This window comes from Rousettus aegyptiacus, unplaced genomic scaffold (assembly GCF_014176215.1).
Source record: "Rousettus aegyptiacus isolate mRouAeg1 unplaced genomic scaffold, mRouAeg1.p scaffold_m13_p_1, whole genome shotgun sequence".
NCBI classification, from domain to species: Eukaryota; Metazoa; Chordata; class Mammalia; order Chiroptera; family Pteropodidae; genus Rousettus; species Rousettus aegyptiacus.
Window position 1 is genome coordinate 122,130,439 of NW_023416284.1, and position 13,996 is coordinate 122,144,434.

The 13,996-nt window shown below is 35.5% G+C and overlaps 2 pseudogenes; one reads left to right on the forward strand and one right to left on the reverse strand.

Moving 5' to 3' along the window:
• Positions 1-13,996, forward strand: part of LOC107517004 — a 165,384-nt pseudogene that overhangs the window by 146,991 nt on the left and 4,397 nt on the right.
• On the reverse strand, positions 7,286-7,404 carry LOC118606701 (annotated as a pseudogene).

The following is a 13,996-nucleotide window of genomic DNA, read 5'->3' on the forward strand; positions in this document are numbered from 1 at the left end:
AAAGTCAGACTACAGAGGATGGAATAATTGTGAATTCACTTATGTTCTTTGTATATTTCAACTGACTAGAATAATTGTGGGTTGTTTATTTCTCAATGACTTATTTATCAATAAATCAACTTTCTTTTATATTTGTTTCAAGAAAGCCTGTGTGCCTGTTATTTTAATAGTGAGGATTTATGTGTGGTGACTATGATATGTACGGTTTATTAACATAACATGTATTAAGCATAGGGAATACCGCTGAGTGTTAGTTAACACATGCAGAGTCTGAATCAGGTGCTGTGAATGCCTCAAAGAAACGCCTCAGCTATAAAATGCTCAAGTAGCTGACAATATTTAAAACAAGTGAAGTCGGTTGTGGATTACAAAAGTAATTATTTTTAATTTTTCTTTAGGTACTGTCTTCCTCTGTATTATGTCTAATTCTCCTTTCCATTCTTTCACTGTGAGTCCATCAAAAAACATTTGGATATTTCTGGATATTAAAAAGTTCTTAGAGGAAGAAGGTGAATCAGAGTTTCATTTTAAACAAGGATGGCTGTGCATGTTTTTATCTTCCTTGCATAAAGTACTTTCCACCCTACTTCCATCCCCTAAAGAACCCCTAAGAGAACTGCTTGCAGAAAATAGGGTGTTTGCAAATGGGGCCACCTGGCACCTTGTTCAGGATAGGTGGGCTGCTCAAGCAGCATTCTTGATTGTTTCATCTCTCTGCTCTCCCACATCCTCTACCGTCTGCCTGTGCCAAGAGTTTAAAGAAACATGAAAAAGAAAGGATTTTGAGTACAAAGAAGTCCTTACATATCAGGAAGACCGCTTAAAAAGATAATAAAAGATGAAAAAAGAATAAGCCTGCGTAACTCACTTACCATTTACAGAGGACGACAAGAGCCAAAGAGAGGTTACAAGTACGGAATTTGAATTTAAAAAAAATAAAGAAAGAAAAAGAAAAAAAAGACAATTCTGATAATGGAAGATTTTCGTTCATCCTGCCTAGAAATTAAGTGAGCCATACTTGCCTAGAGGCATTTGACTAGCAGCTGAGTTATATGAAAAGAATATAGCAGAAAGCACTCTACTATTAGGTAAAAGGTGGGACTGGATAAGCTTTAAACTTTTCTCTAAATCTGAAGTTTTAAAATATCCATTTTAAAGCATTTTAAATGTCTCTTTATCAAAGTCAGAAACAGAACAAAGAAAACAAAACTCTGCTAAAAAATTTCACAACTCAAAGATAGCATTGTCACAATTTTGTATCATTCACACTTTTTTCCTCTGTGTATTTCAAGGATCCAGAAACTATATACACAACCAAATTCCTTTATAAAGAGTGGGATTTTATTGATATAAAACCTGATTTTTTTCTCATTTAAAATACAGTATACATCTTTTTGACCAATAAGTGAGCTCTACAGGAAACGTTTTAAATACTGCATAATATTTCACAGGATGATAATTATATTTTATTTAGCCAGGTTGTTGTTTTCTGAACTTTGATTTTATCTGCATTTTCCTGACATTTACAAATAACAATAAGATGAACATTTTTTTGAAGGAAAATTACTATGCAGATCTTTTATAGATTGCGAGAGGTTTAATTTATTTTTCCTAAATCATAAACTATAGTTTTGTAATTTAGCACTTATTATATAAATTAAATTTATTTATTTTTTAATGATTAAGGCATACAGATGGGGGTAACTAGTACCGGCATACAGACCATTTCAGTTTGATGCTATGAAAAGTAGTAGTTTACTTTCCAATTAATTGGCAATGAGTTACAGGTTGTTTAGGATCCTAATTTACCTTGTGTTTAATACCACCTATACTCTCGTTAGATGTCCTAAAAAGAGAAGAAAATGTGGTGCCTAACTATGTAGCATTGTTCTCAAATGACACTGTGTCTACAATTCTAATTGAAAGCTTTTTTTTGAACAGATGCATTACATCATTATTCCCTTCACCGAATTCCTGGCCATTCTGGACACTTCTTAACAGGAAAGTTTACATGTTGAACAAAGAACAATAAGTAATAAAGTGGGGACTCAGAATTGATTTTATCTTGCTACTTTTCTGGGAAAGCAAAATTACTTACAATATTTCTGAAAAAGGGATTTTACATTGTATTATATATGCTTTTAGGGCTTTTATTTGCAACATTCTTATATCTTGTAGAAGAACTCAAGTCATACTCAGGTACTCTAGTGGCTGGAGCAATTTACAAAATCTTTAAACATTTAATGTTTTCTTTGTAAGGATGAACTGAAAGGATGTTTGTTATAGTTTCTTTCTTAGACTTCTATTTTGTTCCTCTAAAATCTCTTTAGAATACAGCATACTATTTTTAGAATTTTTCCTAGTTTTCTTATTTGGTTTTCCTAAAACAACAATTGTATTCTTTATACCTTTACTTGACTTTTTTAAACACCGCCATCACTCTCTTTCTTTTCTTTTTTCTTTTTCTATCTTCATGTGCTCAGTAAATACAGTTTTACTTCACAGATTAATATATTTCCTGTGGCCATTTTTAATAACTAACTAAAACAATAACTTTTCATAATTAGTATATAAATAATTTATTTCTTTAAAAATTCTGACAAAATAGACCTACAGGTACCCAGTGGGATAAGCAAAAGTTGCTAATAAAGACCCATGAGGGCTCATTTTTGGTGACCTTAGGCAAATTTTATAGCCTTCAAATGCCAAAGGTGTTAATTAACTTTACTCTTTTCAAGTGAGAAAATAATGCTTACCGCTTGAAGGTTCATTGCTTGATGCAATCAATGTCACATACAAATTAATACCAGGAAGAAATGAATATACACAAGGGAAAGGAAAGCTTGATTAGCTACACAGCTGGATATACAGAGCGTAAAGATGAAATGGGAATTACCATAGCTGTAGGATTTGCCCTTTCCCCCTGTGCTTAAACCTTCATCACAGGCAAAGCCTTCTTTGAACTTCTTTTACCTCAGCAAATTGCCACTTTCACTATGTTTGCAAAATCCACCTATTATGTTCTGTGCCTGCTGAATATCCTTGCATCCCAGCCTGGTTCTCTCCCATAGGATCAGTAGCTCGGTTACTCTCTTTCGGTCAACCCGTGGCCCCAGTGTAGGCACGTTGTCGGCATGTCAATTGGCCTCCATGTCAAGGTATGACAAATTCTTAATCCAAATCTTGCTTTTTACTTATACTAGCTCAACGCTGAAGAAACCTTTATTTGCAAATAAGAAAACACCCCACAGCGGCTTAAATAAATAGGTGTTTATTTATTTCCACCATTCTCACCACGCTTGCTTTTCTTTATTAGAATTGTTGCTTCATGGTCACAAATGACTGCTACATCTCCAGGAATCACATCTGCATTAAAATCACTAGCCCTTATATAATCACTCTCTATATTTCTAATATCCATTTCACTTCTTTGCTTTTTGTTGTGAACAGCCCTTAACTCAAGCTACCATCATTATGCCAGAACTTACCCTTCTTATCAAATTAAACTCATGGCTACACACACAGGCATAAAAATGTTTGAAAATATTATGACTATAACATTTTATTGACTACACTTTCTGTATGCAGACATTATAAATCTAAAGGCAGAAAAGAGTATTTTAGTTTATTATTTGATATTTATCTTTATATAGAAAGATCCACAGCTTATTCAAAACACCAAAATAGTAAAGTGAAAAGGATTCTAAGGTAACTCTATCTTCCAGCATGGAGATATTCCAGCCTTCTAACTTATCTAAGTGTATGTACCTAAAAAATTTTAGACGTCATTGTCATTATGATGCCAGTTTCCAGGAAGACAAGTTTTCTCTCTTACCTGCCATTTTGCTGTTGGTACCTAAAACCTACTGATATACTCTAAGCTCTGTTAAAAGGATGAATAATTACATCATTCACCATTAATGCTTTTAATCATCTTTTATTTCCCCCTAAAATTCATTTGTTTAGTTTATTTACAAGTTTATGCATTACAACTGGCATGTAGGACCATTTTACTTTTGCTTTTGCAATGCTAATTACTTATAGTTGTTCCGGGGGGTGGGGGGGGGGAGGGGGGAGGGGGGAGGGAGGATGGGAGGGTGGGGAGGGAGATGATATCTAACTACTGTGAACAAAAGACGTAAAAGTTCAAAGATGTACTGACTTTGAAACATTATGTCTGTACATTTGAAATATAAAGGCAAATCTTTACACCATTCTCCGGCAGCCACAGCTCATGGATACAGAAGTTATCATCATATATTGAAAATTATTTGAGTTGAAACATGAAAGGTAACTATTCATTCTCAATTTTATTGCAAAAAAGTAGTATGAATATGCCACATGTTAAGAAAGAAAATGATTTTCATCTACTGCATGGCATGCTAATTTTTAAATTGAAAAGACTGTGAATTTAAACATCCTCTTTGAAATCTTCCTAAAGAGTACAGGAAATTGTGGACTTAAAGTAGATATAATTTTTAAAAAATAAACTGACTGAGCATGTTGAGACTCTATTCTCCATTTTTCCAGCATTTTCCACTGATGTTCAGCTTGTCCCAATTTGACTTAAAATTCCACTGGAAACCATTTTCTCTCAACTCAGTGCATTGAAGCCATCAAGAGATCTGCTGAGAGTCTCTCTGAAAGAATATAATATGAAGTGTCTGAGAAAGAGCTGTGGAGAATTGGCGATCCACTCTTAGATATTTGTATAAAAAAATATAAAATTGTGCCTTTCTTAATTGCTATAAAATGATACTCTCCATGCTATCAACGTGTGACCGCATTTATTGGCAATCTTACCTTTTTTGGAACTATTAAAAGGCAAAACAGAAAGACAAGCAAAAACAACTTTTAATGTAAATGCAAATGAAATAAATATTCAGGGCTGTGACTTTTATACAGAGATTAACATGATAATCTCAAGGCTTGTTTTGTATGTGGGCATTTGTTTCGGACTATAAATTATCTGTAGTATATGGTTACAAATTTTCAACGTGGCATATTTCAGAATAGGGGTCATTATCATAACACAATCATCATGACAGGTGACTGAACGACAAACTGATTTTTCGTTCTGTTTCCCATGGCAAAATACTCGTATGCTTTAGGAGTAGAAATTACTTGCTGAATGTTTAGATAACAAGAGCTAAAATTTTTTGAGGGCTTACTGAGATCCAGGAACTGTCTCTGCAAAGGGCCTTACATATATTAATTCCCGTAAAACTCTTGGTCTGGATTTTGCTTTTGTGTCCATTGTGTGCATAAGAAAACTGAGGTGCAAGGTGCCAAAGTACTTTGCCTAAGTATGCACAGCCAGTAACTGGAAGAACAGAAATTTGAACCTAGCTCCAGGGTCTTAATTTCTGCTCTACAACAATGAATAGACTCCAAATAGCTCTATTAAACACTTTTCAGAAATTTGAAGTTAAAGATCAAAAGACATGTTCCCAGTAATTATGTTACTGCTACCCAAGAGGTTAAGCCAAAAAAAAAAATATATATATATATATATATATATATATACACACACACATACACACACACACACACACACACACACACACACACACTATGGGCTCTGTCATTCTTATTCTTATAGTAAAAGGCTGAAAAATTCTCACTTCTAATTCATACCATTTTAGAGTAAGATTTTTCCTCTTTGCAAATTGAGAGAAATTGCTGTGCTTAAAAATCAGATCCATTTTCATAGCTGTCTGCTTATTTTAATATTTATTGATTTCTAACATGTATGCAGGGAGAAGCTGTTTTTCTCAGAATCTCGTCATGCATTAAAATAATAATGTAGAATCTGTATTAAGATAACACCTTAGGAAAGACTCATTAGCAGAGCAACCTAGATTGGAGTTGAAGTTATTTCAGTCGATTTAAAAACAGAGTATATAGAATATCTTTAAATTCAGTTGTTCCTTCCTTATGTATATCAATCAAAGAAAACACAGTAACAACCCTTTCCTTTTTAAATATTTGTAGTTCACTTCTAAAGCATCACAAAGAAAGAGTACAGCAAGTTACATGCAAAGGTCAGTATCAGAAGTCTGAAAATATCCAAAAGTACCTCACTGTTTGCAAAGCATGGAGTCTTCTCTTGTCCTGGTTGAATCAACAAAAATTAAAATAGCAAAATTTTCAGATTCAACTCTGTACTAGATTTTGCTGGAAAATTTGGTAATTAAAAATATTTTTAAACTAAGAATTGATGTACCATATGATCCAGCAATCCCTCTACTGGGTATTTACCCCAAAGACTTGAAAACTTATATCTGAAAAGATATTTGTACACTAATGTTCATAGCAGCATTATTCACGGTGCCCAAGACATGGAAGCAACTGAAGTGTCCTACAATAGATGATTGGATAAAGAAGCTATGGTACAGATATACAATAGAATATTACTCAACCATAAGAAGAGATGAAATATTGCCATTTGTGACAACATGGCTTGACCTCAAGATAATCATGCTAAGTGAAATAAGCCAGACAGAAAAAGTTGAAAATCAGATGTATCACTTATATGTGGGATATAAACCTAAAAGCAACAAAGGAATAGGACAAAGAAACAGAGACTTATGGACATGGACTATAGACCAGTGGTTATCGGAGGGTAGGGGGCAGGGGAAGTGGGGAAGTAGATGGTGTAAAGGGGGTCAAATATGTGGTGACAGAAAAAAATCTATGGGAGGTGAACAGTGCGACTATATATACATATATATATTTTCCTTACTGTTAAAATGTACAGGTGAAATATCGGATTTCATTAACCAATGTCACCACAAAAAACAAATTTATTAAAAAATATATTTTTAAGCTAGAGTCTTGACCTTTTACATTTAACAAGCCTACCATCTAACTATGATATATGATCGAATTCAAAGACATGTACAAAGGCACACATGACACCACTTTTAAAATTTATTTATTTACATAATAATGAGTTCTTTTGGTTATTCTGTTGAAAAGGATATTTCTGGCTTCTTCTTTTCCTGTTGCCTCTCATGATTTTTGCTCCTCAAGAACCAGCGATCAGTCCTTTTGCAGACTTCTCTGTGCACTTTATTTCTTAGTGTCTTTGAGCCTCGTAGACATCACTTCATGGATATCTCATTGCTTCCCAATACCAGTTTATTCTAAATGGCTTTGAGTCTGCCTTACCAAATAATTGTTTATTTATTTATTTTTAGGCAAGGCAACCCTTGGTTGACCTCACATATTGCAAGGACCTTGTTAGCTTACAATTCCTTTTTTAAAAATTTTTAATTTTTTACACCTACAGCACCTGGTCTTCCTAGGTGGTCTCCCATCCAAGTACTAACCAGGCCCAACCCTGCTTAGCTTCTGAGATCAGACTGGCTCAGGTTTGTTCAGGGTACCATGACCATAGACTACCTTACCAAATAAGATGCCTGTCAATATTCTCATTTCAGACAATGTTTTTAACTTTCTCTCAATCTCCTTACCTTCATTCTTTATTTTACCTTTGATTCCTCCCTTGGTGCTTCCTCAAATAAAATCTGGAATATCATTTATACCTGTTTTCTTTTCTACCTTCTACCATACTGTTCTGAGACAATCACATTATCTTTCATGCAAAGTATCATTCTTGTCTCCCATCTGGTCCCTCTGTCAGTCCTTCACAAATATTTTAATAGCTCCCTAATGCCTATTGTATATGTTAGGAATTGAATTTAATTGCTAGTACTACAACCTGAAGAACAGCATTTTAAACAAGATAGGAAGATGTTTCCCTTTCACTTAAGACTGGAGGCTGGCAGTAAGGCAGTTCGTGAGGAATGCAGTAGCTCTGCAACGTTACCAATGCCTCCACCTTGCTTGTCTTCCTTCTCCACACTCTCCCCGCCAACCTTAGAGCTTGACTTCCATCCTTGTGGAATTCATCTTTGGTTCCCAGGCAGCCAGGCAGAAAGGAGAAAGGCAAAGGGAAGTGGTAATGTGGATTGGCATAGTCAGCTCCACTGAAAAGCTTTCCTGAAGACCTCATTCAACATTTTTTTTTTTACATGATAAATTTGTTACCCTAGTCTTAAAGGGAAATAATAAAGTACTTTTATGTGGGTAATTTTCCACTCTCAAAGCATAGGTTTCTCTCAGGAGAAGAGGGGAATAGATATTGAGTAGATGATTGATTGATTTTATTAAATTTATTTTAGCAAAGATAACTGAAGGTGTTTCCAGCAAAATGTAAGTTCCACAAATATGGAAACTTTCCTGTTTTGTTCTCTTTTATACCCTCATTCATTAATAAATGGCATGTAGTTGTAGCTCATAAATAATCATTGAATAAATAAATGAATAAAAATAGTGTGTTCATTCGTTTACTTCAAAAACTTTTATTTGTTCAAGATACTTGAAAAAGAGATTAAAACAGAATCTAAAAAGAGTATTATTATCAATTATTAGAGCATGTTTTTACCAATAAATTTGGTATTCATGGGGGAAAAAAGACACAGTCTTTGTCCTCAAGGATATCACAGAATACTATCAGTAGTAAACAGTAGACAGTAGATAATTATCATGAAGCTTATATAAAGCAGAAATCAGAAGCATATTTTTAAACACGACATACTACTGGTGGATCAAAGGAGAGTTTGTTTATCTCTAGCTGGGAGGACGAGGGCATATTTGTGAAGGACAATGTACCCAAGTGCTATGAGGAAAAATAATACACATATATTCTTTGTAATTGTACCTCTATATCTAGTGCTCTATATGACGCATAGTATTCAGTAAATATTTGTTGTAAAAAAAGAATGAGTTACGAAGGCAAGGAAAGGGAGAGGGAATACAGAACATGCAAGTCTTTGGGAACAATATGTGCTAAGAGATCGAAGGGTAAGTTTAAGATGTTCAGGTACATTTAAGAGCTCAGTCTGGTTGACACATAGGGTTTAAGTTGGAAATATGTAGAAGTTGAGGCGAGGCAGCAGGCAGTGGGGGCATCATGAGGAAGTTTCTGTAATCAGAGGTGTGCAACTTTTACCTGAAGGGAAAATTCACTCTTTGAAGGATACTAAGGAAAATGTTAATAAGGTTATTGTATCTGAAAGATAATTCATGTGGTAAAGTGGAAAAGAATGAAAAGGTATCAGGGGTGAGGAATGGAGGTAATACGGAGGAATAGCAACCAGCAAACCAGACCAGACTCAAGATCCTAATCGAAGGCAATGATGGCTGTGAAATTGAAGGAGAAAGGAGAAAATTAGAGGTATTCACTCCACCCTCTTCTTCACTTAACTTATGCCACACTTTGTCCTGCCTCTGTGGTATTTTCACTATTTCTTTGCTTTTCTTTTTTCCCTGTCTAAATTCTATGGATCTTTCAAGATTTTTGTAAACATTTATCTCAGACTAAATTTAGGCTAACTTCTTTTCTAAACTTCTCAAATATTTTCTCTTTTTCTTCCTTGAACATATTACCTTGAAGATATAACAATGCTATAAATATGTGATATGTTTTGTTGATTCCAGTAGATTTTAAGACATTGAGTAATTGTCTCTTTCTCATCTCTTATTATCCCAGATCTCTGAACAATTTCAAGCACATTGTGGGCAGTGGATAAGTGTTTGCAAATGAATGAAGGCAGCATGATTACATAATCTTAGTATCAGGAAGCTCTGTTCTAGGATTTAGCTAGTGCTGTCTCACTTGTTAGCTTGGTAACTTTGCCACATAATTCACTTTTCTGGTCAACAGCCTGACAGTGTAAGACCATGGTGTTCTTCTTTCTTTGACTCATTTATTTAACAAATATTTATTGAATATCCACCTCCCAGTCATATACATTCAGTTTTAGGCAAACAATCTTGAATAAAATATGGCCTTCACCTTAAGAAAATTGCAATCTAGAATAGGGTGAAAGACATACAAACTCATCAGTGCAATAAAAAGTCAGAGTCTAGGATGGAGTTATAAAGACTCTATGGAGTCTAAAGGGGAGAGGGGTGCGTGCGTGTGTGTGTGTGTGTGTGTGTGTGTGTGTGTGTGTATAAGTTTGAGTTTAAGGAAATAATAGAAATGGAGGGTAGGAAAGTTTCAGTAAGTCCTTGAATCTAGAAAAGTGGGTGAGATTATGGTATTTAACAGAAGGAGAACCATTTTGTCAGAGAAAGCGTGAACTAAGCATCAGAAACATGAGTGATCATAACAGCCTGCAAGAATCACTGTAATTTGGCCTGGCTTCCCATGTGGGATAGAAAGGTGGAAGAGATTTAGGAGGAGGAGTAGACAGATGTTGAATTTTGAAAGATTCATGGACAATGCTAAGGGACTTGGATTCCATGCTGAAGGCCCCATGAGGTTTTGGTTACTTATTTGTATGTTTTCCAGCTAAATATGAGGTGCAAAGTGTTGAAATAATTATGTTTGTCAGTTCAAGGGGTCTTTCTCTTTTATTTTTCCCCTTCTTTCAGTGCCAATTCTAACTTCGTCCTATAGCATTATCTCACCTGAAGATATGAGTGCTAATGCAGAATTATTAACTAGTATGTAAACACATTTTAACTTCCCCAGTTATACCATGACTTTTATTGCTGTGTGGATGTGTGTTTGTGTGTGGATGTGTGCACGTGAGCATGTGTTTTCCTATCAAGAATCTCTTCAAAGCTCATCTACTGCAGTTGAAAGCTTTTCTCTAGTTGCCTATAATCTAGAACTATCCTCAGCCTTTGGGTTTGTTTTGTTTTTCATAATACTGAATCTTAGAAGAGAGTATGCCAGCTGTGTTTTAGAAAGTCCACGTACTTAATTTTTCTTCATGATTGGATTAAGGTTAAACATTTTTCAAGAATGCTGCATAGATAATAAGATTGGGAATGTGCTTTAAATATGCATATATGGCATTTTTCTGTTAGAATCACTTTGTTTCTTTTCCTTCAACATAGCTTTTAAAATCTACCATTGGCTTCTTTATACATAGGATAAAGTACTAATTGTCTGGACTTTTCAAAATGATTCGAACTATGAACTGCACCCAAGACTCAAGCTTGGTACTACACATACCTTAGTTTCTCTGCTTCTAACTGCAGGAAAGTGCTCATCCATAAATTGTATCTCTCAGTATATTACTTGTCCATGTCTCTAATGATGGAGAGTCAGGCTTTACCCATTTCTTGGTGATCAAAGGAAGTACCATGTGAATATCTGTGTTCATATCCCAAGAACGTAGTTCTTATGTAGAGTAGTCACATGATCAAATATTTGATTTTTGAAAGATCACATTCGTGCCACTATAACACATCGGTTAGAAGAGGAGAGAGTGGAGGCAGGAAAGCAGTTAGGAGACAAATAACATAATTAAGGAGAAAGATGAGAAAGGACTGGTTTAGGATCACACTAGTAATTGTTATGGTGAGAAAGGGGACAGAGGAATATTAAGGAGACAGAATCAGCAGGACTATACTGAAAGGTTCTCTGCATTTAGGAAAGACATTCCCTTTTCCTTTTCTCCCAGACCCTTTCGTGATGTCGAAAGGAAATGAGTATCATGAATGAGATTTTTAGGAAAATTAGGAAATAAACTTTCTCAGACATTTATTTAATGAGACCTATTTTAACTCCAGAAGGAAGGAAAGACTACAGCAAGGCACTAGTGAAGCCTGAGCAGGGGCTGGGAAGTCACATTGCTTCCCAGACTAACAGAGAAGCTTGAGTCTTGGGGGCAGTTCATAGTTTGATTCATGTTGAAGTCCAGACAGTTAGTTCTTTATCCCATGTATCCCATGAATAAAGAAGCCAATTAGCAAATTTTGCTCAGAAGAGAAAAAAATAAAACTACAGGAGTATAATAGTTAAGAGCATATTCTCTGGAGTTAAAACAGCAGAGTAGGAAGTACCAGGAATCTGATTCTCTATGGAGACAATTACAATGGCAGCATCTGTCTGATATAACTACTTTGGAACTCTGCAGCCTATTGAAAGTTGAAACATTGGAATATGTTTCGAATGGGGAATTGCATTTACTTTTGGTCAATTTTAGCTCCTAGGGCAGTAGTAGCTACCTATCCCCCATACCACAGCCGCATGGCAGGCAGCCATGCATGTGTATCTGGATCAGTTTACATGCATTCTCTGGGTGTCAGGGTAGGCAATAAGGGTCCTATCCTCCAAATATTGAGATCTATTTCCTGATTGCTAATTGCAGCTTCTAATTGTGGCGATGCAGACACAGAAATGAGACGATATCGTTGCAATCCCCACTACCACCACTTTTGCAAAACCCTCCGCTTCCTGTTGAAATGGCTTCCAGGGGATTTAAAGATTAGATGCCTGTTTTTTTCTCCCTTCATTTTTTTCTTTTTTCTCTGGGAGGCAGACAATTAAGGTTTGGGACATTCAAAAGCAACCATATGTAAAGGAGAGTTTAGAAAGTCATTGCGCATGTTCAAGAAAAGTATAGGCTCTTGTGTATCACATATCTGCTCTGAATCCAGTTTAGTCATTTAATTCTAAAGTCTATAAGCCTCATTTCTGTCATCATTTAAATAGGTGAATAATATATAACAATATAAACATGGCTTAAAGATTTATGAGAAACTATGTATGTACGTAATGCTCGAAAGTAGGCTACATTATTTTTACAAACATCGGCTAATTATCTCTAAAGGAGGATTATCTCCCCAACCTGAGAGCATCAGTCTTAGCCATGCTTTTGCCAAAGTATGTGAGTGAAATGTGTTTCATTTCTGGGCAGAAACCAGCATATGGTTTCTCCATGTGCCGTAAGAAAAGACATCATCCTAGGTAGAAACTTCTCCATAAGCTTAGCTCCTGGGTGAAGACAATGTGTAGCAGAGCCACAGCTAGCTTAGAATGCATAATTAGTGTGAGCAAAAATTAATGCTTTCGTGATTTCGTAAAACAAATGAAATAGAATAGAGAAGTAAATATAGAAAACATCAGGTTGCATTAATACAAAGGGAAGTGTTGTTCTGTGAAACTTTTATTTTAATTTCTGTTGTGTGTGTGCGTTTGTACCAAGATGTGCTGGAAAATGTATTTCTTACTGTGTTTCAATTAAAAAATTTTGGAAAAACAAGGTAAGGTTTTAGATGTCAGGAGGAATTGTTTCTATTTATAATGCTGCTTTAGAAAGCAAACAAACCATGATTTATTCACATAATACAAGGTACAAAATAGTCTGTTTATTTTAGGCAAATCTGTATTTTTTAATTCAACTGGTTAGGTCATTGCCTCAATAATTAAATTTTACTTCTGTAGATTACAAATAAATTTTTCTACCCCCCAAAACGTAATACATAAGTATGCATTTGGTCCCTTGGTCTCAATTAGTACATGTTCTGAGGAGTCACATTCTACAGAGCAGAGTCACTATATCTACATTTACCTACTTCAGTGAAAATATTCCAGAATGGCTCAAGCGATGCAGAAGGGGTGTCTGTATAAGAACTAGAAGGTTCTAGCTGACGTGAAGTCCTTTCTGTCTCTTTGGTCTTAGGATTCTGTAGGTGTGTGGGTATCAGCCTTCAGCCCTAAGCAAGCAAGGGTTTGTTCTCTCATTGACCTCCTGCTCACTGCTAAATCACATTATTGATGCTCTCAGTTTCGTTTCACATCTTGATGGCACACTATTTACAGCTGCCTGGCAGAAAATGCCAATCCCTGTGCATCCATTTTCCACTTCTTAGTTATTTAGGACATCGCTAAATTGTATGAAGCTCAGGGGAGAAAATTTAAGGAAAGCATTCTGTATGAGCCTGACACCACAGAAAAACTAGGGGAATGAAAATCAGGAGAGTGGCAACTGATCTGGACCAAACAACCATTAAACCCACTCCCTGTGCACAACATGCTGTGCAGGGCACTGGAGGACATCTCACCAATGGGCAACATTTCACGGAGCTGAGATACAGATTCATGTATACAACCTAAGAAATCTCTGTGACCTAGTTTCTTCTCTACCATGAAGGTCTGGCTACCTGCATCTGGAAATATAAGCAA